The sequence below is a fragment of the Cupressus sempervirens genome, chromosome 3 (assembly GCF_028749045.1).
Source record: "Cupressus sempervirens isolate cs-2001-9-10 chromosome 3, ASM2874904v1, whole genome shotgun sequence".
NCBI classification, from domain to species: Eukaryota; Viridiplantae; Streptophyta; class Pinopsida; order Cupressales; family Cupressaceae; genus Cupressus; species Cupressus sempervirens.
The window spans coordinates 851,129,304-851,154,229 of record NC_143120.1 but is presented as its reverse complement, the minus strand read 5'-3'; the positions used below and the strand labels follow the sequence as shown (position 1 = coordinate 851,154,229).

At 35.3% G+C, this 24,926-nt stretch overlaps 1 protein-coding gene across 2 annotated transcripts in view; it reads right to left on the bottom strand.

The window, feature by feature from the left end:
• LOC149569454 (uncharacterized) overlaps window positions 1-24,926 on the bottom strand; it is a 107,878-nt gene that overhangs the window by 19,112 nt on the left and 63,840 nt on the right. Inside the window, exon 6 of one of the 2 annotated variants that reach the window (XR_016362747.1) lies at window positions 2,815-3,101. The exons of the other annotated variant lie outside the window; for it this stretch is intronic. The gene's annotated coding sequence lies outside the window, so the exon portion shown is untranslated. The remainder of the gene's footprint in view (window positions 1-2,814; window positions 3,102-24,926) is intronic. 2 annotated transcript variants of the gene reach the window in all.

Genomic DNA, 24,926 nt, shown 5'->3' with positions numbered 1-24,926 from the left:
ATAATTACTTCAAGACATCACGTTGTAACCCGATTCGCAAGACCACGTTGACAGCGCAGTACATTTGCAATCCGGATACAGCTAATAAGCACACTGCCGAACGTACAGTCATCCTTACGGCATCAACATTAGTATTGTACAGAGGAGTACGAGTACCATCATACACTGCACGGATACTACTGACAAGCCCGCGGTAGGGATATAGGTACATTTGACCCTTTGTACGTTCTGAATAGCAGATGCAATAATGTTAAAAGATATATAAACTATCTTTGTTGAATCATGCCATATGGTATTAGCAACGAACTATGTGTATTGTGTGGTTGCGAATTATGAATATTGGAATTCAGTTTAAGACCATTTTAATTATAGTTTGAAATTAATAAGTATTCCGCATGGAACTGAAAATACATATTAAATAGAACGAAATCAATACATGTCACTAAGCTTTTATATATATATATATATAGTGATGAAATATGTTTAATTAGATGTCAATACATAACTTATTAACAAATTATGTGCAATCAAAGGATATTGGTATCATACATTAATATATATATATATATATATCATAAAGGCTTGAATAACATTGTGAAGTATTTTGAATTATAGTATGGAAGGTTCTATCTTTCCCTGAACTATGAAATTCTGAGATAGGGAGTTGGTGGGGGGAAAGGCAGAGTAATTTCGAGGACTTGTCGGATACGCTTGGACCTTGTTTCACGCACCCTCTACATCGTCATTCTACCATCTCAGAATGATCATAATTAGGAAGAAAGATTACTTGATACTATGAGGAGAAATCTTCCATGGAAACCCATAAATTAATGTTAATGCTCAACTCCTCACATAACTTAATAGCAGAAAGGATCTTAGGTTGTTTTTTAAAATTGATGATTTCTTAATTTATGCCTAAAATTGAATATCAGGTTAAAATTTTGAAAAAGGGGTCATCACAATTGGTATCAGAGCCTGATCCTGCCATCCTGAAAATATAGTAAATGACAAAAGGAGCAAAAATGAGTGAGCAATTATCTAATGAAATTAGAAATGTTATGGAACAGACAAACCAAAACTTAGCAGAGCAAATAGAAAGATCAAATCAAGCACTTCTTCAAGCTTTGCAAAACATGGGAAATTCCATAAACAATCTTAAAAATAATAATTCTGGTGGAAGGGACATAAGTTCAAACCATTCAGCAAATAATGGAGCTTCACCACCTCAAGTACCCAAACCTACTTTCTTACCCAAGGAAGGCCCCTCAATGGAAGAAGAGGGACAAACAACCAATACTGCTATTGAGAATGCCAGAGCTTATGCCAACCTTGAACCAGAAATCAGAGAGTTAATAACATTCAGAGAATTTTGTAAAGCCAACAGACATGAAACACATAAGAGAGAAAGGAGCCTACAAAATCAAGACTTTAGAAGTAAAGTAAATAAAGTGACACTTCCAAATTTTGATGGGTCAGAAAAGTTCACTGCACGTGCCTAGTTACAAAAATTAAACACCTATCTGACCCTTAGTCCAATGACAGAAGAAGATGCACTCCAATTTGCAATCCTCCACCTAGAAGGAATAGCGCATGATTGGTGGCATCACGGTCTTATTACTCAAGGGCACCAAAATATTACCTCCTATGAAGAATTCTCTCAGAAACTCATTAAGAGATTTGATAGAAAGCATCCTCAAGAGAACTTTAAGAAACTAACTCAAATAAGACAGCAAGGAACAGTAGAGGATTATATTAAAGAATTTCAAAAGATTTCAGTCCAAGTCACAGGAATAGATGATGAAAGCTCTACCTACTTGTTCATAGAAGGATTAAAAGATTCATTAAAGGGTCTAGTAAGTGCCCTAAAACCTTCATCCTTAGACGATGCTTTTGAAATAGCACTAAGATTGGAAGTCTCAACCACAAACAACAAATCATGGAATAAGTCCAATACAAAATATCACAAAGAAGATAAATCATACAAAAAGTTCATTCCTACGAAGGATCAAGAAGAACTAAAGAAGAAAAATTTATGCTTTAAATGCCAAAAGCCATGGGAACCAAGCCATAATTGCAGCCAAAAAAGAAACACTTGTCGCCATTGTGGAATAGACTGGGTACCCGGACATAGATGTGAAAAAAGAGGCCGCATCCAAAGAATGGAAAAAGACCTTGAAGAAGAAAAGGTCAATAAAAAGGCAAAATGTGACAAAGGCAATGAAGAAGAGCTAGAGGGAGAAGAATATGGAGTTAATCATATATAGTATTCTTAAAATTAAAATTAAAATTATTGATTTAAGAATGAATAAAACTTAATATACCTATTACGAATAACTCTTAATATTATGATAATAGAAATGATCATGGAAATAATTTTCAATGTCATTATTACAATAACTCAAAAGAAAAAATTATTTCCTAATGAAGGAGATAGGACATAATATAAATTATTGATTTCTAAAAGATAAAATGAAAAATTCTATAACAAATGATTTAATGTCTTGAAAATGGGGATATTACAATTGTGCATCAAGAAACTATTAGTGTCCTTTTTAATCTATCGAATCCACTTTCTTAACATGAAAAATGTATGTTTCCATTGCTTTTACAGTGAAATAAATCATTGTCCTCAAGCCATCCTAATAGAAAAAATGCTCCCCTATTTGAGCTTGGGACTTTCAAACTGTTGAGTTGGACAAAGTTTGAAGGTAACATTTTCAAATGTGAACTATTTTCAAAAACAAATATTTTAAAGAAATCAGATTCCCAAAACTAAAAGTTAATGCGCTTAATGAGCTAAGGCCAAGAAGTAACCTGTCTATTCTATGACCTGCTGCTAGAGAAACCCGTCTGTTCTCACCCATGCAGATTGTTGGAGAGGCACACTACCGAACAGCCTACTTAGCCCTCATCTCTACCACGGAGATGATCTTGTTCCAGTTCATTTGACCACTCTATAAAATCTATATAAAATCTCTGCAGACTTTTGAAAATTGTTCCATCATTATACTTGGTCTCATGGGGGAGGGCTTGATTTTGTAAATGCTCTGGAGGAAAACCGGATGTAGCTTTCTTGCATCCGAAAAGCACAGAAATATTATCTAAAATGAATGGTAATTGATAAATATAAATGCTTTATAATAATATATAAATATCATAGCAGCTACTAGCATTAAAAGTTAAAGATGCATGCTATATATAAACTCCATCAGCAAGAAAACTTTGTTAAAAGTTTGCTAGATCTTAATTGTTGGTCCATGCATTTCACCACTCCCAGTGTGCAATTAGAGTTTGTTGAAGTGTGTTTTTTTTTAATTTTAAATTAGACGACTAGTGAACAAAGCCATCCTATGCAAATACAAGAGGAAACTGCAAGTCAAGAAAATGGGTGATCCAAATCCTTGAAACAAGGAAAATCAAAACTACATTTCACTGGAAAACACATATTACTAGAGGTCTAGATCCTCAATGCCATTAAAACAAGTCTAAAAAAAATATAAGCAAACCCAGTCTTATAAATTCACGTGTAATGATTTTGTGACTGATTTTTAAAAGGACTTTTATCATCATCATTGAGTTTGATTCATCTGCAGTAGGTTCTCATCCGAAATCCACTGAGCTTTCATTGATCTTTGCTCAGGTAGTAGTATTTCAAACAATTTTCTCATTGATCTCTATTTATGTAACCTGACATCAGCAATAGTTTGCATTAGAATTGAGCTATTTTCATTTGGCAAGGGTTTTTGTTTTACACAAGGGAGTTACTCAGAAAATTTACTTCTATATAAGACAACCCAGGGTTCTGATTGACAATCAGTCTTCATCTTGAACCTTTGGCTGATTGGCACCAACAATGTTCTAAAGCCCCAAACAAGATTTTAAATAAGGTTTGTGAATAGATATTGTCCTTGCGCAATGACTTTTAAGAATATTATTTCCTCGGTTGTGAGTTGATTTGTTAGGATTTGGGCAGTTGGTCATTATCACATTGATCTTTATCAGCAGTATACAAGTTTCTCCAATAATTTCATCACAACATATAAGACAAGGGCTCTCTATCAAGACCTAGAGAATGTCAGAGCATTCAAAGTTGTGTATTCAGTTATGGTTTGGTGCAGAGAGTACTCAATAGGAAAGAGACAAATTGGATTCAGGTGACTAAGATAGTTGAATTGTTAGAGTTCAGATTTCCATTAGAGGATCTGAGAGAAAGTCATCAAATCATCAATATGTATAGAGATGGGACAATCAATAAAGAAAATATGAATAATGATCATACCTTGTAAAGGACAAGTGCATAAGACCACCACCAATGAACAAAAAGGATACATCCTAAAATAAGTATATATATACACATTCAAAAGATTTATGAAGGAAATTATAAATAAGAACTGATATAAAAAATAAATTAAAAAAAAGAAAGAAGTCAGCATTGCTTGGGGACAAGCAAAATCAAGAAGAGGGGACTGTAATGAACCTGAATTAATGTAGATTTTTAATATATTAAATTTAAAATCTCTAAGAATTATTTCAATCAAATTGTATAAGTTAAGACAAGTATTATTTTAATATATGTTAATATGTTGATACTACTTTGAAATGTTTCAAATATTATTTTAATCATTTTTCCATTCCTTGTGAACAAACATAATCTTAAATGTATTATTAGTTCACAATACATTAATACGTAAACCTTATTAATATTATAAATGTTATTTAATTCCATAAACCTAAACCTAATATAATTATTCAAACCACTTCTAACTCAAGAAACCCTAATTATTAATTATTATCATTGGAACTTATACATAATTACCAAGATTTACTATGTACATATGCCCAAGCTAAATATAATCTAATACTAATCGATGCAGATAGGAAACTAAAATATAACTAAGTTATATTGAATAGACACGACACAATGTGGTGACTACCGAATAGCATATTAATACCTGTCTTAGGGATTAGGGCAAATGGAGGAGAAAAATAGGAATGAAGGGATCGCATCAAGCAACATAACCAATATATCACATTCAAGAGAAGAAGGAATGATATATAAAACCCAACATTGAATACGTTATAAGAATATTCCACATTTTGTGGATAGATGATGGATATATATAATTACTTCAAGACATCATGTTGTAACCCGATTCGCAAGACCACGTTGATAGTGCAGTACATCTGCAATCCGGATACAACTAATAAGCACACTGCCGAATGTACAGTCATCCTTACGGCATCAACATTAGTATTGTACAGAGGAGTACGAGTACCATCATACACCGCACGAATACTGCCGACAAGCCTGCAGTAGGGATATAGGTACATTCGATCCTTTGTACGTTCTGAATAGCAGATGCAATAATGTTAAAAGATATATAAACTATATTTGTTGAATCATGTCATATGGTATTAGCAACGAACTATGTGTGTTGTGTGGTTGCGAATTATGAATATTGGAATTCAGTTTAAGACCATTTTAATTATAGTTTGAAATTAATAAGTATTCCGCATGGAACTGAAAATACATATTAAATAGAATGAAATCAATACATGTCACTAAGCTTTTATATATATATATATATATATATATATATATAGTGATGGAATATGTTTAATTAGATGTCAATATATAACTTATTAACAAATTATGTGCAATCAAAGGATATTGGTATCATACATTAATATATATATCATAAAGGCTTGAATAACATTGTGAAGTATTTTGAATTATAGTATGGAAGGTTGTATCTTTCCCTGAACTATGAAATTCTGAGATGGGGAGTTGGTGGGGGGAAAGCCGGAGTAATTTCGAGGACTTGTCGGATACGCTTGGACCTTGTTTCACGCGCCCTTTGCACTGTCATTCTACCGTTTCGGAATGATCATAATCAGGAAGAAAGATTACCTGATACTATGAGGAGAAATCTTCCATGGAAACCCATAAATTAATGTTAATGCTCAACTACTCACATAACTTAATAGCAGAAAGGATCTTAGGTTGTTTTTTAAAATTGATGATTTCTTAATTTATGCCTAAAATTGAATATCAGGTTAAAATTTTGAAAAAGGGGTCATCACATGGCAGGCGGCATTTGAGATCAGGATGTGAATGTTGGGAGTGTTTGCTGGGCCAAAAACAGTACTCTAGTTGATACACACTCCAGTAACATGGTTGTATGTTAATCACCCTTCACTCTCAATTACGGTATGTTCATAAAAGACTGTCATTAGAACATTGTATCACAGCTGCTTGAATGGTTAGCATATCTATAAATCCCTTGTTTCAGTACTGATGTATTGGATTCCATCTAGAAATTTGATTGAACTGGGTTTTTTCGTCTTAGTTTAGTAATCTGCTATATACCATTTCTATTAGTAATTACTACAGTAGCATATCGGTAACAACTTTGTACAAGGACTTGGTTTCATGACAATTGTTTGACGAAATTACCTTTAGTCCAAATTCAATATTCCTATTCCAATCTAGCATGTTTGACGAAATTACCTTTAGTCCAAATTCAGAATTCATATTCCAATCTAGCAGAGATTATTACAGAACCTATGTTAAATCTGAGTAGGTTGTAGATCAGTGGGACTTTTTTGTTTGCCCAAGGATCTTGGTTTTAAGACAGGAGTGCTACAAGCTATTAAACTATATTGTGCTAGGATTTGAGAAAGGGAAGTGGAGACAACCCATTGTTGTGGACAAGGGAGAGGAGGAGGTTCAAAGTGAGGATAATGGTGGGTTAGTCAATTGGATAAAGGTTAAGGTTTGGAGTGCAAAAGGCTTGCTGATGAGATCACCAAACAAACTGAAATAAATGGTAGCAAGGATCAGATGGACCCTATTCTTGGGGAGGAGATAATGGTTACAATGATCTCTCAAGGACCCCATGATGAAATGCTAAAACGGGCAGCAGACTAGAAGGAGGTGATTAACCAGATTTTTTCTCTGGGTTTGGACTGCTGGACAAGAGGAAGTTGTTATTGTGCAGGATCTCTGATAGAAATAATGATGGAGATATAATTCTGACTTACCTTTTTTTTATGCATTAGTTCAGACCTCTAGATTTGTCTTCAATGAATCAAGTGCTGTTGATGTATTTCGAAATCTGCAGGTGGTACAATCTTGGGGACTGCAAGTATGTTCGGTAATTGATATTGCTTTGTCCACTGATGTGCATATTATATTTATATTCTACCAAAAGACATGGCCCCGTAGAGGCATGACTCTACATGGCCATGACTAATCAAAACTGTCTTAAACACCGACAGTAACTAATGTGCCTCTTCATTAACATGCCTGATACAATAAGCAAACTCGGCAACTATGCAAAGCAAGTTATATGTAAGATAACTATGCACAACCCAATGATTAGCAATCATCCATATGAAAGCCCGATACTTAGATTATCGGCAGTGATACTAAAGCCGATCCCTGATCAGTATGTTGAACTATAGCAGATGTCTTCAACCCAATATGAATCGGTAGAAATATATATATCAAAGAGTTTAATCTTTAAGATTTTATCCAACAAAAGCTCTAACATTTAACACTCCCTCTTAGCTAGGGAATATAAACATACGATCATATATCACTTCAATATAAGAATATCGTTGATCAGAAGATTTTCAACATTTAAATATCACGAGTATTGGCCTCCCAGAATATCAAAATCCGATATTCACCAAGTACTCAATTCAGGTTTTGATATCACATCTAGTATCATGAGTAATGGTCTCCCAAAATACCATATGATATTCACCATTTACTCTAAAATAAGGTTTGATATCACATATGATATCAAGAGTATTGGCCTCCCAGAATATAAAAGATATTCACCAAATACTCTAAGTAATGGCCTCCCAAAATGTTGAGATGCAAGACATTCACCATTTACTCAATTTGTTTGATCTCATAATACAAATTATTGTAAGATCGTCACCTTACAATAACTTCTCCAAATACAAGTGACATCATTTGGAAGTTGTCACTTCCTCATGATGTACATAGGGGTAGGCCCATCATTTTTATATATAAGGATGTTTTCAACTCCCTCTAAATATCAATCATTGGAGCTCCTTATAAACTCCCTCTTCCTGTAATAACATTCTAAAAATAGAAAGGTCATGGCACATAGCAATAATGATTAAAAGTAAATACACATAGATAGCATAGTGCAATAATTTGATATTCTAAGACTCCATCTTAGAAATTTTAACAAGCTTATTTTACACTTCAATGAATATATAAAGAAAACTCCCTCTTAATCCATTACTTCATACATGTTAAGGGTATTCGAAGTTTCTTTAGAATGGACATTTCTCTGGATCTGTATCAAAATCACTGACTTTGGCAAAAGTTGCTTGATGTTTCAGTCTATCAGGGCATTTGAATGTTGAGTGACCATAGTTGTCAAATCTAAAGCATTGCATCTTCGAGTAATCAACATGTCTTCTTTTCCTTTTGAATTTAGGTTTCTTATTTTTATCAACCTAGGCTGTGAGAGCCTGAATGACACCTTCAATAGGAATATCACCTTGAGATATTAACATGCCCTCCTCTTGTATACAGTCATCCTTTAGTCAACCAAGTTTAGGAAGCTTTGATCGAGCACCTACCCCTTGTCTAAAATATTTCCATGATGATGGCAGACCCTTGAGAGCTATCATTGTTAATTCTTTTTCATCATAAATCTGGCCAATTTTGGAGAGTTCGTTTCTTAGTTCTGTTATCCTCATAAAATATGAGGCAACAGATTCTCCTGTTTTCATTTTAATGTTGGAGGGATTGTCTTTCGAGGTTATAATTCTCGTTGTATTGTTTATCTCAAACATTTCTTCAAGAGTTTTAAGCATTTTGTGTGTTGTATCTAATTCGGAGATAGTAAGGAGGAGATGATCCCTAACGCCATCCACAATTAATTTCATGGCTTTAGTGTTATCTTTTACCCATTTAATCAATTCGTCATTCCCTTTTGGTTGGTCAGATTTTTCAATGAATTGCTTTAGGTCATTATCTTTTAAGGTTAACTTCATTCGTAATTTCCCTGCTGCATAATTTGAATTACCGTCTAGTCTATCCTCCACTTTTATACTGCTCACCATTTTGAAGGAAACAAAACTTTGAATATTTTAGGGTGCTTTAGTAAAATAAATCTAATCGGGATTGTCTCTTAAACCTGCTCTGATACCATGTTATTGTGTAGGATCTCTGATAGAAATAATGATGGAGATATAATTCTGACTTACCTTTCTTTTATGCAGAAGTTCAGATCTCCAGATTTGTCTTCAATGAATCAAGTGCTGATGATGTATTTGGAAATCTGCAGGTGGTACGATCTTGGGGACTGCAAGTATGTTCAGTAATTGATATTGCTTTTTCCACTGATGTGAATATTATATTTATATTCTACCAAAAGACATGGCCCCATAGGGGCATGACTCTGTGGCCATGACTAATCAAAACTGTCTTAAACACCGACAGTAACTAATGTGCCTCTTCATTAACATGTCTGATACAATAAGCAAACTCGGCAACTATGCACACCAAGTTATATGTAAGATAAATATGCACAACCCGATGATTAGTAATAGTCCATATGAAAGCCCGATACTTCGAATATCGGCAGTGATACTCAACCCGATCCCTAATCAGTATGTTGAACTATAGCAGATGTCTTCAACCCAATATGAATCAGTAGAAATATATATATCAAAGAGTTTAACCTTTAAGATTACATCTCATATTTTACCCGACAGAAGCTATAAACATTAACAGAAGTGAGGAGAGCAGATCCATCCAAGTGGTAAAAGAGAGTCCCTGCTCTGTGGACGAAGGTAAATCTAAGGTGAATGCAGATAGGACGGGCTGTGAGGACGGTTTTAGTGCTCAAAGATCAGAGGATAATGATAAGTTGGATGCACAGGATGGCACAGGTGATACATTCGGACACAAGGCAATCTCTGATGAAAGAAGAGAACAAGAGGGTAAGATTTTAACGAAGGTTGTTCCTGACACTTTTCAAGGGGAGGATTCAACTGTGAAAGGAACTGGTAATCAAATGTGGAATAACAGAGGCTCCAAACCAAGGGAAGAATCTAATCTCACTCTCCAGATAGAGGAAGACAAAACTCTCTCATCAGCCTTGGATGCGACTAAGGATGCCAGGGAATCCTTAAAGATATCAAAATATCACCCATTAGAAATCTGGACAGCTCCTTTGATGATGTTAGGGACAATGGAGGCAATATTGTGGCTTCGGAATCAGAATATAGCTCTCATGAGGAAGTGGGGAAAAAGGATGATCTAGGCTTTTATGAGAATCCGGGCATTTTAGTAAAAAGAATTTTGGGGCATACCTCCCTCATCTCTCTTACAACTAATGATAGGGGAGAAAAGAGGAAGAGGAGCTCGGCACAAGAATGAAGTTGGCATTAGCTGGAAGTCCAACAGACCAAACCAAGCTATTGAGATCAGAAAAAGGCATAGCCTTTTCCCAGCAGCAATGAGGGTCCTCTTGTGGAATCTCAGGGGCAGCAATGCCCCTGACAAGATCCGCTTGATCAAGAGATGTCTTGATCAGGCTAGGCTGGATATTGTGTTCTTCCATGAAACTAAGGATATTGTGTTCTTCCATGAAACTAAAATTAAAAATAATGATGTGGAGTCTTTCAAAAGAAACTTTGCTTAATGGAATGGGACCTTTGTTGGAGTTGATGGGGCTTCAAGGGGTTGGGGGTCCTGTGTAATGAGACTACAATTAGCAACTAGCAATGGATAGAGGTTAGCTCAAAATAATTATTTTCTAAATTTTTGCTGTGAATGTATATGGACCTAATAGTCCTACTTTGAAAAGAGCCGTATGGCAGGACATTTCCATCATTCTTGGTAATCAGGAGGAGGATCTTTTTCTTTTGGGTGGGAACTTCAACACTATCCTCAGCCCTGTGGAAAAGGGCAGATATGGATGGGTTGGGCAAAGTCAAAGGGATTTTGCGGATTTAATTGTAACTAATGGTTTGATGGATTTTGAACTTCGTAATAGGAATTTTACTTGGACTAATCATAGAAGTGGTTTCCTCAATATTGCTGAGAAATTATACATGTTTCTAAGGGTTGGGCACTGGAATAGGATGGACTAGATTTTTAGTGTGGAGATATTACCCTTTTCAAGATCAGATTATTTTCCTATTTGTATGAGGATTCAAGAGGACTCTACTCTAGAGCGGGATCCTTCCAAATTTGGGGCTATGTAGCTGTGTGCTAATAATTTTTTATAGAAGATTGCTCAATGGTGGATGGCTGCACAAAAATAACAGGCAACAAAGCCTTTATCTTTTTCAAAACACTTTAATTTCTTAAAGAACAATTAAAAACTTGGAATAGGAAGGAGTTTAAGAACATCTTTGCTGAGAAATTCAAGCTGGAAAGTGAGCTAACTGAGCTGAATTCTAGAGTGATAGTCGCTGGGATGGGAGAGGAGAAATATAAAAAGTAAAAAGAGTTGTCAAGCAATATGCTGAAGTATTGGTTAGGGAAGAAGTTTTTTTGGCGTCGGAAATCTAGGAAGACATGGTTGAGGGAAGGATATGGAAATAACAAAAAAATTCACAACTCAATCAAGGAGAAGAGGTTACAAAACAAGATTTTTTCCATTCAAGATTCCACTAGTAACATTCTTTAGGTTGCAGAAGCTATTAATAGGGAAGTGGTTAATTATTTCTCTAACATATTTGTTGTTGATCCTACCAACCTTACTACAGATTTTAGCATCTTGGATGTCATCCCGAGCTATATTTTGGATGCTCAAAACCATGACTTAATGCAGTCTGGCTCCTTGGAGGAAGTCAAACATGCCCTTTTCAATCTTGGTAGGGATAATGCCCCTGGGCCAACTAGTTTCCCTACCATCTTCTTTCAGAAAGTGTGGGCCACTGTTAGTAGTGATATGGGGGAGGTTGTGGAGGAATCAAGAGCTGGAGGCTTTATTTTGAAGGACCTTAATAATACATTCATGGCCTTGATTCCAAAACAGAATGACATGGTAACTTTGATGAGTACAGGTCAATTGCTTTGTGCAACACCATTTACAAGGTAATTGCCAAGGCAATGGCAAATAGACTTAAGCTTGTGGTCAAATCCATTATTTCTTCAAAGAAGAATAGGTTTGCACCTAATCCAACTATTTATGAAGGAGTAATTGTAGCTCATGAGGTCATACACTTGGTAAAGACAGCTTGGACTCAGAGGATTGATCAAACTGGACATTAAAAAGGCCTATGATAATGTCAACAGGGACTTTTTGCTAAAGGTTCTTGAGAGATTTGGTTTTTGTGCTCAGTCCATTGAATAGGTTGGGGATTGTATAGAAACTCCAAGGCTCTCAGTGTTGGTGAATGGGAGTCCTCGAGGTTTTTTGGACACCACGTAGGCCATAAGGCAAGGAACCCAATTTCTCCTTTCTTGTTTATTATCATGGTGGCAGTTCTTGGAAAGTTGATTACAAGAAAAAAATTGAGTGACCAATGGAAAGGTACTAAAGTAGTAGAGGGCATTGATCCATCAACCCACCTACATTTCTTGATGATACTTACTTGATGGGGGAAGCCTCAACCCGGGAAACTAGAATTGGTAAATCTACGATTGACAGATATAGTGATGTTTTAGGTCAAAATGTTGATTGGCACAAATCTGAGGTTTACTATTTTAACACAAGTGGTGAGCAGCAAAGAAAGATTTGTAGGATCTTAGGAATGAAATTGTACAAATTGCCAAGTAAATATCTTGGAATTCCTTTGTTTGAGGGGCATGTGAAGGATCTTACTGACAGTTGTGTCAAAAGATTGGATGGGTGGAAAAGAAAATGGCTGACTTCGGCTGGTAGAATTCTCATGCTGCAATGGATTATGTCAGCTCTTCTGGTTTACTGCCTGAGTCATCTCAAAATCCCTAGGAAGATTATTAGATATTTGGACCAAAGGATGAGGAATGTATTTCTGAATGGTGCAAATGATGATGACAAGATCCCTCTGTTGGCATGTGATAAAATCTGCATGGCTAAGGTGTACAGCAGTGCTGGCATAAGAAACTGACACATAATGAATTTGGCATAGGGCTAAATTCATTTGGAGCATTTACACAAACCCACAAATGCTATGGGTCAAAATCCTTCGAGAAAAATACTTGGACTGTGAAGACCAAGAAAGGATTTTAACAATTAGAGATCCACCAAAAGGTTCTACACTGCAGAATTTCATAATTGAATGTAGGAAGATTGTGACTGATCACTTGACTTGGCAAGTAGCCAATGGGAAGAAGGCTTTCTTTGGAATGATTCATGGTAATGTCCCCTTTTTCAGGTCAGTCGGGATTGATACTTATTTAGTCAATCATAATGAATATATGTCCATAATAATAATTCCAATTATCCAATCATGTTAATATTTAATTTATGGATAGATGGCATAGATACAATCCAAGTTGCCTTGACACCAGCTACGGACTCTCTCAAGTTTACAAGTTAAGTCTGCATCCCTAAGGGTTACAAATTACTGACCTCTACCTTCTATTGGGATATGATCCCTCCTGATTTGTTCAAGTTTAATAGGATGCGTTAAATTTATATAAGTGAGAAATCTTCACCTACATTCACTCCACAAAATAGGGATCTAAGATTATTAAGTTGGTGTAATCCTTGTTATTATGTCTTTTGGTTGTTAAGAAAGAGATTTTAGATGTAATCAGGTTGCTTAGACACCAATCCTCAATAAGTGTTCCCCTAAAGTTTACAAATCCAAGCTATTGAGCCTTTCTTGGTACAATGCCTCAAGGCATTCGGGATCACTAATCCCCACCCTATTTTGGGAACAACCAATTGGTCAGAATTTACTCAAGCCTTGCTTTGATTGCAACCTAGACTCCCCTCTTAAATCCAAAAATGACAATGATAATAATATTAGAAATTTAGTTCTATTTTTTTAATAATTATCTATAATAATATTGAGGTGACATCCTTTCATTATTTTAATCTTTTAAAAAAAAATCTCTTTCTCATTTTCTTCTCATTATTTTCCTCTTCCATTAATCCTTCTTAAATCCTCTCTTCTCCTCTTCCTTTTCTTTGTCTTTCAAATGAACTCTCCTCCCTTTTATATCTTAATTTGAAGGAGTCACATCTCTTTAGAACATATATCTTGACGTTTCAATAGATTTAGTTAATTTATATTATGTTATTTATTTCTTTTATGTTTAAAATAATTTATTATTAAATCCTATTTAGAAAGGTAACATACTTTCTACTATATTCTCTCTCGTATTCAATTTTATTTATTTATTCATCATTATTATTTTATTGTTATTTAATTATTTTAAATCTTTTTTTTTTTTTTTTTAAATTATTGATAATAGACCATAAATGTTATTTTTATTTTTTTGATTGGTAAAAGGCATAACGCCCTATATTTATTATATATTTAAATTATTTACAAGAGTTTTACCCTGTTCAAAGTGCAAGCACTGGGAACGGGGAAGGAAACCCCTAGTGTTGCCCAGAATGTTTAATTTCCTGTGTATGTATTTGTACAATTGCCTTTGATACTAATCCAAAAGTCTTTGAGAGGGTATTCCCTCCCTCACATAATATCTTCCTTACAAACTTTGGAAGCTTTAGGAAGACATACCTTCCATTACAAATTTTATAATTTGAGAGCTTTTATTTTGGTTATATAGTAGATTTACAATTTCTTGCATGCATTTTATCTCGGCTTCTCTTTCCTTTGATGCTTTTTCTTAAGGATTTGTTTTCTAATTATAAATTCCAGTTTCTTTCCTGCGATCCTTTTTTTGGGAGCATTCTCTATATTAAGCTTGTTCAAACCCATAAATGGCAAAATGTAGAGCTCCTTCCCCTACCTTGTTGTATCTGCAAAACATGGCTCATCTTAATCAAGATCATTATTAGATAAAATCCTTATCATATAAACGAAATTCATAGCTTTTTTTAGAAATTTCATAACAAAATTACAAAAATTTCTTTGATGTTTGTCATGAGTTATTACTGTTAAATTTAGATGTGTAAGTTAAGTTTATTGTATTATTAGTTTTATAGAAGGGCTTTTTAGTTTATTTAATTGTTGCTAAATTGTACCTTAACTAGGTCCTAATTTATTCTAAATTAAACCCTTAATCTTTGTTAATTTAGATATAATCTACACTTTCTGCCCCTATATTTGCCAGAGCATCTGTCTCCTTATTCCCCTCTCTGTAGATGTGCCCAGTTCTAGTCTCCTAATGTTTATCCATTAGTTGGATAGCTTCTTCCAATTTAGAGTTTAGAATCCAATTAGGTGTGCTTTTTCTTAATGCATTAAGTATGATTTGAGAATCTCCTTCAATAATTAACTTAGAAATACCAGCCTCTTGGTTGAGTTTCAAGCCCTCTATAAGGGTTTTTGATTCAGCTAGGTTGTTGGAGGTTGTGCCTAGGAATTTAGCTCATTTAACCAAGCAAGACCCCGATTCATTCTCAATGATGCAACCCAATCTTGCATACCCAGGTTTATCCCTCGAAGCACCATCAAAATTTAGTTTAAACCATCCTATTGGAGGAGGTTCCCATTTACAAGTGGCCCTTGCCTACCTATTGGCTTTAGAGTATGACATTGGGGGGATGATCAAGTTATACCAATTCTTCCTCATATCTGCATCCCAACAAGAAAATGAACCTTCTTCTTTGCAGGAGTTCATTAAATGATTGTTGGCGACTTCTAGAATGCTGGCCTCCACTTTATTCAACAAAGATCGAATATCCATCTTTGTATTGGTAAAAATTCTTCTTCTATTTCTTTCTTTCCAAACTTCTCAAAGAAGGGTGTAAGGGGATATTCATAGCTTACTATATACTTTAGAGGATCCATTTTGGGGCGAGCTTCTTAGAAATTCCAAAGGTTATTTGTTAAAAACTGTATTCCAGTTTAGCTTGTTGCATAACCATTTCCAGCATTGATTAGAGAAAGGACAATCATATAATAGATGCCCAACCATTTGAGAATCATTTTCACATAATACGCATCTTGACAACCCTTCAAAGCCAATTTAGTGAATCTATCTGTTGTTAAGATTCTATCCTACAATATTGCCCATAGAAAGATACCTGCCTTTGGAAGGCATGTTGGGTCCCAACATAGGTTAAGGGGAATTTCCATTTCTTCCCATCCTTGTGAGTTGATAATAATCTCATAACCTTTCTTCACACTGTAGTTCCCATTCTTAGCTACTCCCCAAACTAGTCTATCTCTCCTTTCTTTATGGTTTGCTGATCTATTACTCAGAAATTGATCAACATAGTTGTGTTAGGGTGCTCTCAATGTTGGCGGGTAAATTGGATTTGTCTGTCGAGGGAAGACCATCCCATGAGTCTTCCCAGAAAAGAGCATCCTAGCCATTGCCTATGTCCCAAGTTAAGTTGTTCAAAATAAGATGTTGATTTTGCATCATAAAGTTCCAAACTTTTGAACCTTTAGGGGGTTTCTAGTTGGAAAAAGAGTTATGGGATCTGAATTGTTTAGATATTTGTGGTATAAAAATTTAGCTAGCTTACTATCATGTTTCTAATACATTCTCAATACTAGTTTGGAGACCATCCCATGAGTCTTCCCAGAAAAGAGCATACTGGCCATTGCCTATATCCCAAGTTATGTTGTTCAAAACAAGATGTTGATTCTACATCATAAAGTTCCAAACTTTTGAACCTCTAGGGGGGTTTCTAGTTCGAAAAAGTGTTATGGGATCTGAATTGTTTAGATATTTGTGGTATAAATTTTTAGCATATTTATTATCATGTTCCTGATACAATCTCAATACTAGTTTGGCTCCTAATGCCTCGTTCTGCCAACTTAAGTTTTGATGCCTAGGCCTCCAAATTCTTTGGGTTTACATATTTGATCCCATTTTATCATATTGCTAATTTCTTCTTCTCTTATGTTCCTTGCCAAAAGAAATTTCTTAGTTTTTTGCCTAATTGTTTTTTGACACCTTTGGAAAGAGGTAAACAAGACATCTGACATGTAGCAATAGCTGACAATATTGCTTTGATCATGGTTGATCTACTTGCCTTGTTTAAGTATTTCCCTTTCCAGCTTTCCACTTCTTATCAATTTTTTCAGAAATCAAGTTGCATGTTTTGCCCTCTTTAGCTCCTCTCTCTATGTGAATCCTGAGATATTTACACAAAAAGGTTCCTTTTTTATAGCCCATGATATTTCATATATTTCTTTTTAGATCTGCATGTGTATTAAGGAAAAAGATCTCAGATTTTTCTGCATTAACTTCTTGAACTGAAGCCTCCATATAAATTTTGATGATGTTCTTAAATTTGCAGGCTTCCTCCATGTTACTTTTCCTGATTTTATCATGTCATCAGCGAATTGTTGATGTGTGATCCTAGCCACATCATCAGCTACTATAACTCCTTTGATTTTCCCTTCTGCTTGGGCCATTTTATGGCCCTCCCAAATGCTTCAGCCATAATAATGAAGAGAAAGGGTGAAATTGGGTCTCCTTGTCTTATTCCTCTTGATATATTAAAAAATCCTTCAGGAATGTCGTTGATTAGTAGGGATATCTTTGGTGTTGAAATGCAATTAAATATTAAATTGACCCATTGATGGGAAAAGCCAAATGCTTTCATTGTTTTGCAAAGAAATCTTCAATCCACCTTATCATACGCTTCGCAGATATCTAATTTCATTAACATACATGAGTCCTTATTCATTTGTGTTGAGTGAATTAATTCTTGGATAATGATTATTCCATCATATATAGACCTATTAGGGACGAAACCGATTTGTTCTTCTGAAATTTATTTGTGAATTCGGCCTAAAGTCCCCTAGAGTTGCTTGGGTTGAATTCTTAGGAATCAAAGCTAGGAAGGTATTATTAATTTCTGTTAATAATGATCTTGAGTTCATGGTTGCTTCTATAGCTTCCCATAAGTCCCTTCCTAAAGTTTCCCAACATCTGTGAAAGAAGAAGGCCTAAAACCATCGGGTCTCGGGGATTTATCGAGATTGAGAGGAAAGAGCTTCTTTTATCTCTCCTATAGTAAAAAAAATTTTGAGATATTTATTGTCTTCATCCATTACTACTTTAGGAATTGATTTTAACATTTTGTTTTGAGCATCAAGATCTGAATATTCGTAATTATTTCACGTATATGAGTAATATTTAGCAAAGGTTTCTGCTATATTATTTGGATTTTCTATTTCTTGACCTGTATTGTCTTTTATTCCAGTAATTCTATTAATATTGCGTCTCTTGACCGTACTTGCATGAAAGAATTTTGTATTTCTATCCCCTTCATTTAACCATGTCTCTCTCGATTTTTGTTTCCAGAATACTTCTTCTTTAGACAAGATTGTTTCTCATTTGAATAATAATTCTTTTTCTTTCATAAATTTTTCATTGTCCATTCCTTTTTTTATTACTTCTTCATTAAGTTTTTTAATTTCTTCTTCATTGCCTAGTTTTTCTTTGAATATATTGTTGAAGTATTCATTATTCCATTTAATTATTTTTTCTTTTAAAACCTTCAACTTTGCCAGAAAACAAAACATTTCACGACATTCAAATTCCTCTTCTAATCATCATTGCTTGATTTGCAGTAAAAAGTTATCATCTAGAAACCATTTTTCCAGATTTGAAGGGATTTCTGGTAGGCTTCTGTTGTTCGCCGGTCTCCAGTCGAATAGGGAAATGGAATGAGCCTGCATATGGGAGGATTGATGCATTCAAGGAGAAGTTAAAAGAACTAAAATCACCTATGTAAATAAATCTTTCAAGTCTTTCTGCAATCACCTTTGATGCTATCATTATCTCTTATTTATTCTTTTCCATTAATCCTCTCTTCTCCTCTCTTTTTTCTTTCTCTTTCAAATGAACTCTCCTCCCTTTTATATCTTAATTTGAAGGAGTCACGTCTCTTTACTACATCTCTTGACTTTTCATTAGATTTAGTTAATTTATATTATATTATTTATTCATTTATTATTAAATCCTATTTAGAAAGGTAACATACTTTCTACTATATTCTCTCTTGTATTTAATTTTATTTATTTATTTATTCATTATATTTTTATTTTTATTTAATTATTTTGAATCTTATTTTAGATTTTTTTTTATTGATAATAGATCATATGTGTTATTATTTCTATTATCGTAATAATAATTTTTTATTATTTCTTATTATTTCTTATTTTTTATATTTTATGTTAATTTTGATATGTGATTTTATTATCGCTGTTAATTTAGTAATATTGTATTATCTAATTATTTATAAAATTCTATCCTAGAATGCGGGCAATGACATTCACGGAGTGGCTTTCCAGCTATTAAGGACAATGAGGAGTATCATGACTTGAAAAAAAAATTTATTCAACAGGTATCAAAATCAAACAGATCCAATTAGTCAGCAATGGGAATGGAAAAGTGCAGGTCACTTGGGACTTATGGATCAGCAGATGGCATTAATGAATAACATGTTCCAGAGTAGGGAATTGATGATTACTGGTAAGGAGGATAGTCTGATTTAGTGTGCTGCTAAAAATGGGCAGTATTCGGTGAAATTAGGTTATCAACTGTTGGACAACTCTAATGAACTACTGGGATGACCAACCAAGCTGTGTTGGGGAAAGGATCACCTCCCCAAGGCAGGCTCTTTCGCATGGTTAGCCATTCAAGGGAGAATTTTGACAGGGGAGTGCAGGAAAAAATATGGCTTCATTGGGCCAACAAAATGAGTGTTATGTGAGGGTGTTGTAGATGTTGATTATTTGCAACTGCAGTTTGAATTTGCCAAAGAATGTTGGGCGATGCTAAGGGCTAAGCTGGGTTGGTCAGGGCCATTGCAGAATACTATGAAGGATGATTTTATGAGTTTGCAAAAAGCTTAGAGAAAGTTAGTATTATCTAAGGTGTAGCAGATTAGTCCCTCCGTTGTGGTTTGGGAAGAATGGAAGAAATGTAACCAAAACAATTTCCAAGATAAGGTGGGTGTTGTAAGAGTTGATGGGTGTTGTAACAGCACATCTTAATTCAAATGTTCCTTATACTACAGAGGGTAAGCCTGTTTAAGCAGAATAGCCTGGGATTAAGATCAGATCTGGAAACAATGGGAAGTTGAATTTAGCTCAAGGGAGAGGGAAGGATGAGGTTATTTAGGAATTGCCTAAGTGTGGTTCGATTAAACTCAATTTTGATGGGGCTACGAAAGGGAATCATGGTCCCTCCAGGAATGGTGTTATTGTTCAAGATTGACTCAGCAACACTTTGCCCTTTGCAGCACAAAGAGGGAACAAATAACATGGTGGAGGCTACAGCTTCCCTTCTTGCTCTCTATGTGGGGAGAAAGTTAAATATGCATTAAATTCGTTTGTAAGGAGACTCTCAAGTTATTGTGTAGGCTATTCAGAAAGGAGAAATACAAGCTTAGCATCTACAAAGAAAAATTTTGCTATTAGAGAGTTGCTTTCATCTTTCGAGGAATTCAAAATTAAACATGTGAGGAGAAGTGGTAATATGGAGGTAGATGTATTATCAAAATGGGCACTAACCTTGGGTCAGGAGAATGAAATAAGGATGGAGGACTTGCAATCCCTACATTTTGGTCTTTAACATGGTTTTTGGCTTTGTCCCTTAACCTGATCAGGTGTCCTCATGTGTGTAATTTATTCCCTTGTCATTCTGGAAATATGGTTCGTTGATTGGATGGACGATTCATAATGATGATGGAAAGATTTAGTTAATCGGTTTCCAAGCCTTCAAGGAAGGTCGCACATGTGAGAGGACGGACAATGTCATCATAACTATTACCTTCAATGAATTGATTTGATAAGCTTTCGTGCAAATTTATTGTGGGCTTTATAGGGAAATTTGGGAAGGTGAGCAGTGAGGTGTTTAAATAGAAAGCTGAAGTGCCAGAGATGCTGTTTGAGTATTGTGGTGTGTTGAATTTGAGTTACAAAGAAGCTTTTCTTTGAGATGGAGGTGACCTTCTTGGTTCACACAAACAAGCAATAGAAAGGATTTAAGGGCCCAGTCAACAAGGAGAGGCTAATGGGTCTGCTTAAAATCAAAAAAGATATGATGAATGTGTCTTTTGGTGTTATTGGTAGGCAATTCATGGAGAGAGAAAGGAAATCAAGTGTGACTTTAGACATAATCTCAATGATTATTGTGTGGAGGCTTGAGATAGGTGAAGAAACGACAATGATTAAGTGGGTAGTTACTAATTTGTTCAAAGAGGATATGTTGCTTGGTTCAGACTCCATCTTGGAGTGGGCAATCCTTGGAATTGGGTTGGACATTCAAAATGATTTGCAGACAGAGATGACGCGAGGGTCTATGACTCATTATTGTTCGTGAGGTGCTGGGGGAAGGTGGACGGAGGAGCCTATAAGGTAAATATTGTCATGGCCTAGTGCAAGATGAAATGGGCAATTTGGGGCAATGAAAGGACTGATGCAAAATTGCCTAGAGTTTTCTCAACCAAGATACCAAGAATGATGCGCAACAGAAGCGGCAAGAAACACCGCCGAAGTCCTTGATTTTGAATGGAAGAGATGGGACGTTTTTGCAATTTTGAAAGATAATGATTGCAAAGTGGTCTTTTTCAATGTCGAAGGAGCATGCTTGCAAGGCACTGAAGCCCTTCCTTTCATGGCATTAGCAGGTTGAATGGACGAGTTGTAGTGGAGGCAAGCTCGAGTGGACGAACGAGTTGATTGGGTTGAGGAGGATGATCATAACATGACCGATATTTTGTGTGTCTCTAGTAGTTAAGGTGTTACTAAGGCTTTGTAAAGACTTAATTAAAAAGTGATATAGTCTTACGTGATAGGAGTTAGTGTGTTATGCTTCCTTAAAAGATTTTGGTTGATTGGATAGTTAGGCATCTTTTGGTGGCTATGATGATCTTTTTGTAATTCTCATGTAAACCTTTATTTTACTAATAATAAAATTATATTGCTACTGATCAAAAAAAAAAGAATAAATGGCCATTATATATATATATACACGCTATTAATGATAAAGATCATCTCAGAAATATATATATATATTTGTAATATTGATGAATAAAGACCATCACATGTGAGAGGACCAGCAATGTCATTATAACTATTTCCTTCAATGAATTGATTTGATAAGCTTTGGTGCAAATTTATTGTGGGCTTCATCATGAAATTTGGGAAGGTGAGTCGTGAGGTGTTTAAATGGAAAGCTGAAGTGCTAGAGATGCTTACTCTGACTCCATTTTGGAGTGGGCAATCCTTGGCATTGGATCGGACACTTCAGAATGTTTTGCAGATGAAGATTGTTTACCGTACAAGGTAAAGATACTTTAACACATATAGTATAGCATGATACAACACAAAACAGATATTTTATTCATATATGCAATATGGACTCAATGCTTACAATCCGAATACAATGATTACAATGATGCTTACAATTCCATTCCGGATGGTGTACGTATACCTTTCCGAAGGGTTGACTCAAGCGTCACACACCCGTTCGGATGCTATTCTACCTGTTGGCTACACTATAGATTTTATCGACAACAAAGATGATGCGAGGGTCTATGGCTTGGTGTTGTTTGTGAGGTGGTGGGGGAAGGTGGACAAGGAAACCTATAGGGCGAATATTGTCGTGGCCTAGGACAAGCTGAACCAAGCAATTTGGGGCAATGAAAAGGCTGATGTAATATGCCTAGGTTTTTCTCAACCAAGATCCCAAGAATGATGCGAACTAGAAGCGATAGGAAACACCACCAAGTCTCTGACTTTGAATGGAGGAGATGGACTTTTTTGCAATTTTGAAAAATGGTGATTGCAAGGTGGTCTTTTTGAATGTCGAAGGAGCCTTCTTGCAGGGTAGTGGAGTCCTTTCTTTCATGGCATTGACAAGTTAAATGGACGAGTTGTGGCGGAGGCAAGCTTGAGTGGACAAAGGAGCTGATCGGGTCAAGCGGGGTGATCCTAATGTGATCAATAAGTTGTGTGTCTTTGGTAGTGAAGCCATTACTAAGTGATGTGCTCTTAGGTGATAGGAGTTAGTGTGTCATGTTTCCTTACTTAAATGATGTTGGTTGATTGGATGGTTGGGCATCCTTTAGGAGGTAGCTATGATGGTCTTTCTGTATTTCTCATGTAAACCTTTATTTTATTATTAATAAAACTATTTTGTTACTGGTAAAAAAAAAAAGAATAAATGGCCAGTATATATAGTTATATATATACTCTGTCCCATTACTATTTGACTTATAGAGGAGTTGTAATGTTACTAACGAGGGGCTTGTATCAATCCAAGCAATGAATATTTGTCCCAAGATAGGGTAAGGGTCAGCATTCTGGAAACCTTGACGGAAAGACTCAAGATGGGACAAGGATTTGAACCTTTAAACTTTGACGGGAACCATTGCAGATGGTATCTAGGAAACTTGGTTAACAGCTACTCTTTCCATCAGTAAACTAGATAGTAATGAAATTGGATATAGGGGTATTGATGCTACATATAGATTAATTGACATGATTAAATGAGTTAATTATTATTATTTATAATATCCTAGCTTGAATTATTGTATTTAGGACATGCAATGTAGAGTTTGAATTAAATATGTAATATTTATGTCTAACCTATCATGGGACACGACAGTTTTCGACATGGCCTCAGACTTTGTCTTGTGCTTCATTGCTATCAACTGTGGCTGGTTCATTTCTGATTTGTTACAATATGACATGGTTCCTTGATCACTTACATGCCACAAAGAAAGGCAATAATGTTTGCAGCATTCAGTGAAGGGAATTGTGAAGAGCTTGAAGAGAGGATTGCTTGTGGATACAATTCTGACAGTTTCTGAATGTCAGGACAGTGATGCTTTAAATAATGTGGTGGTTGTGGCTCTGCGTAATAAGGTAGTCTCTTGCGATAAATGTAAAGGTAGTCTCTTGACACCTCCATATTTTGTGCAGCACCCCCTCCCCCCAGCCTCCCAGTTTTTATTCTTAAAATGTTATGGTTCTCTGTTAGGGTCTGGTATATTGCCAACGTTTGTGTTAGTTATGGTATAGCTATTTTAGTTCAGTTATGGGATGCAATGGCTGGGTATTTTGTTTCTTGCTTTTGGTTCAATACAGTGATTATATCTTATGAGGCAGGTTTGTATGATTTTTCTTTCTCACAGCAGTCAATATCAAATTGGTTAGGCATGGTCATGTATCTCTAATCTCATTTTTTGGCTATGTACCTGATGGTTGTAATGATGCCAGCATCAGGGATATGATACCCATTTTCTTACAGTTCCCGGCCCTTCCAGGTTTATTGTCAAAAAGTATAATTGTAGGTGCTAAGAATGGGTGTAAAGGAGTGTAGAGAAATCTGGCCAACGCTAACCTGTATGCTGATTTCTGCATTTTGTGGAATATCTGCCCCAATTTACGGATCACAGAACATCTGCAATACTTGTTCTTAAAATCCACTTGCAAGATCTATTACACATCAACGCCAATTATGTATTCACCCACTTGCCTCCAGATGGACAAGAAAGAAATAAGAACTGCCCTGCCTGCCTATATGCCTTTGGTACAGGCTAATCTCCCACAAAAAAGTACCAAAGACAAAACAAAGTCAAACTTTTTTTCCCCAGATTCACGAAAACATAGTGATTTTTTTCCAACTTTTTTGTTGTTTTTGACTACAAACTATGCAGGTCATGAAGACCAAAGGCTGAAATTTTAAAAAATAAATCCATGATGTTTTCGGTCTTTTGAAAATTGGTCAACTGTACATTTTTGTGGGAGGATAGCTGCGTCCTATGCCTTTCATCCCTATCTATATATCTGCCTACTAGTTTATCTATTTTGAT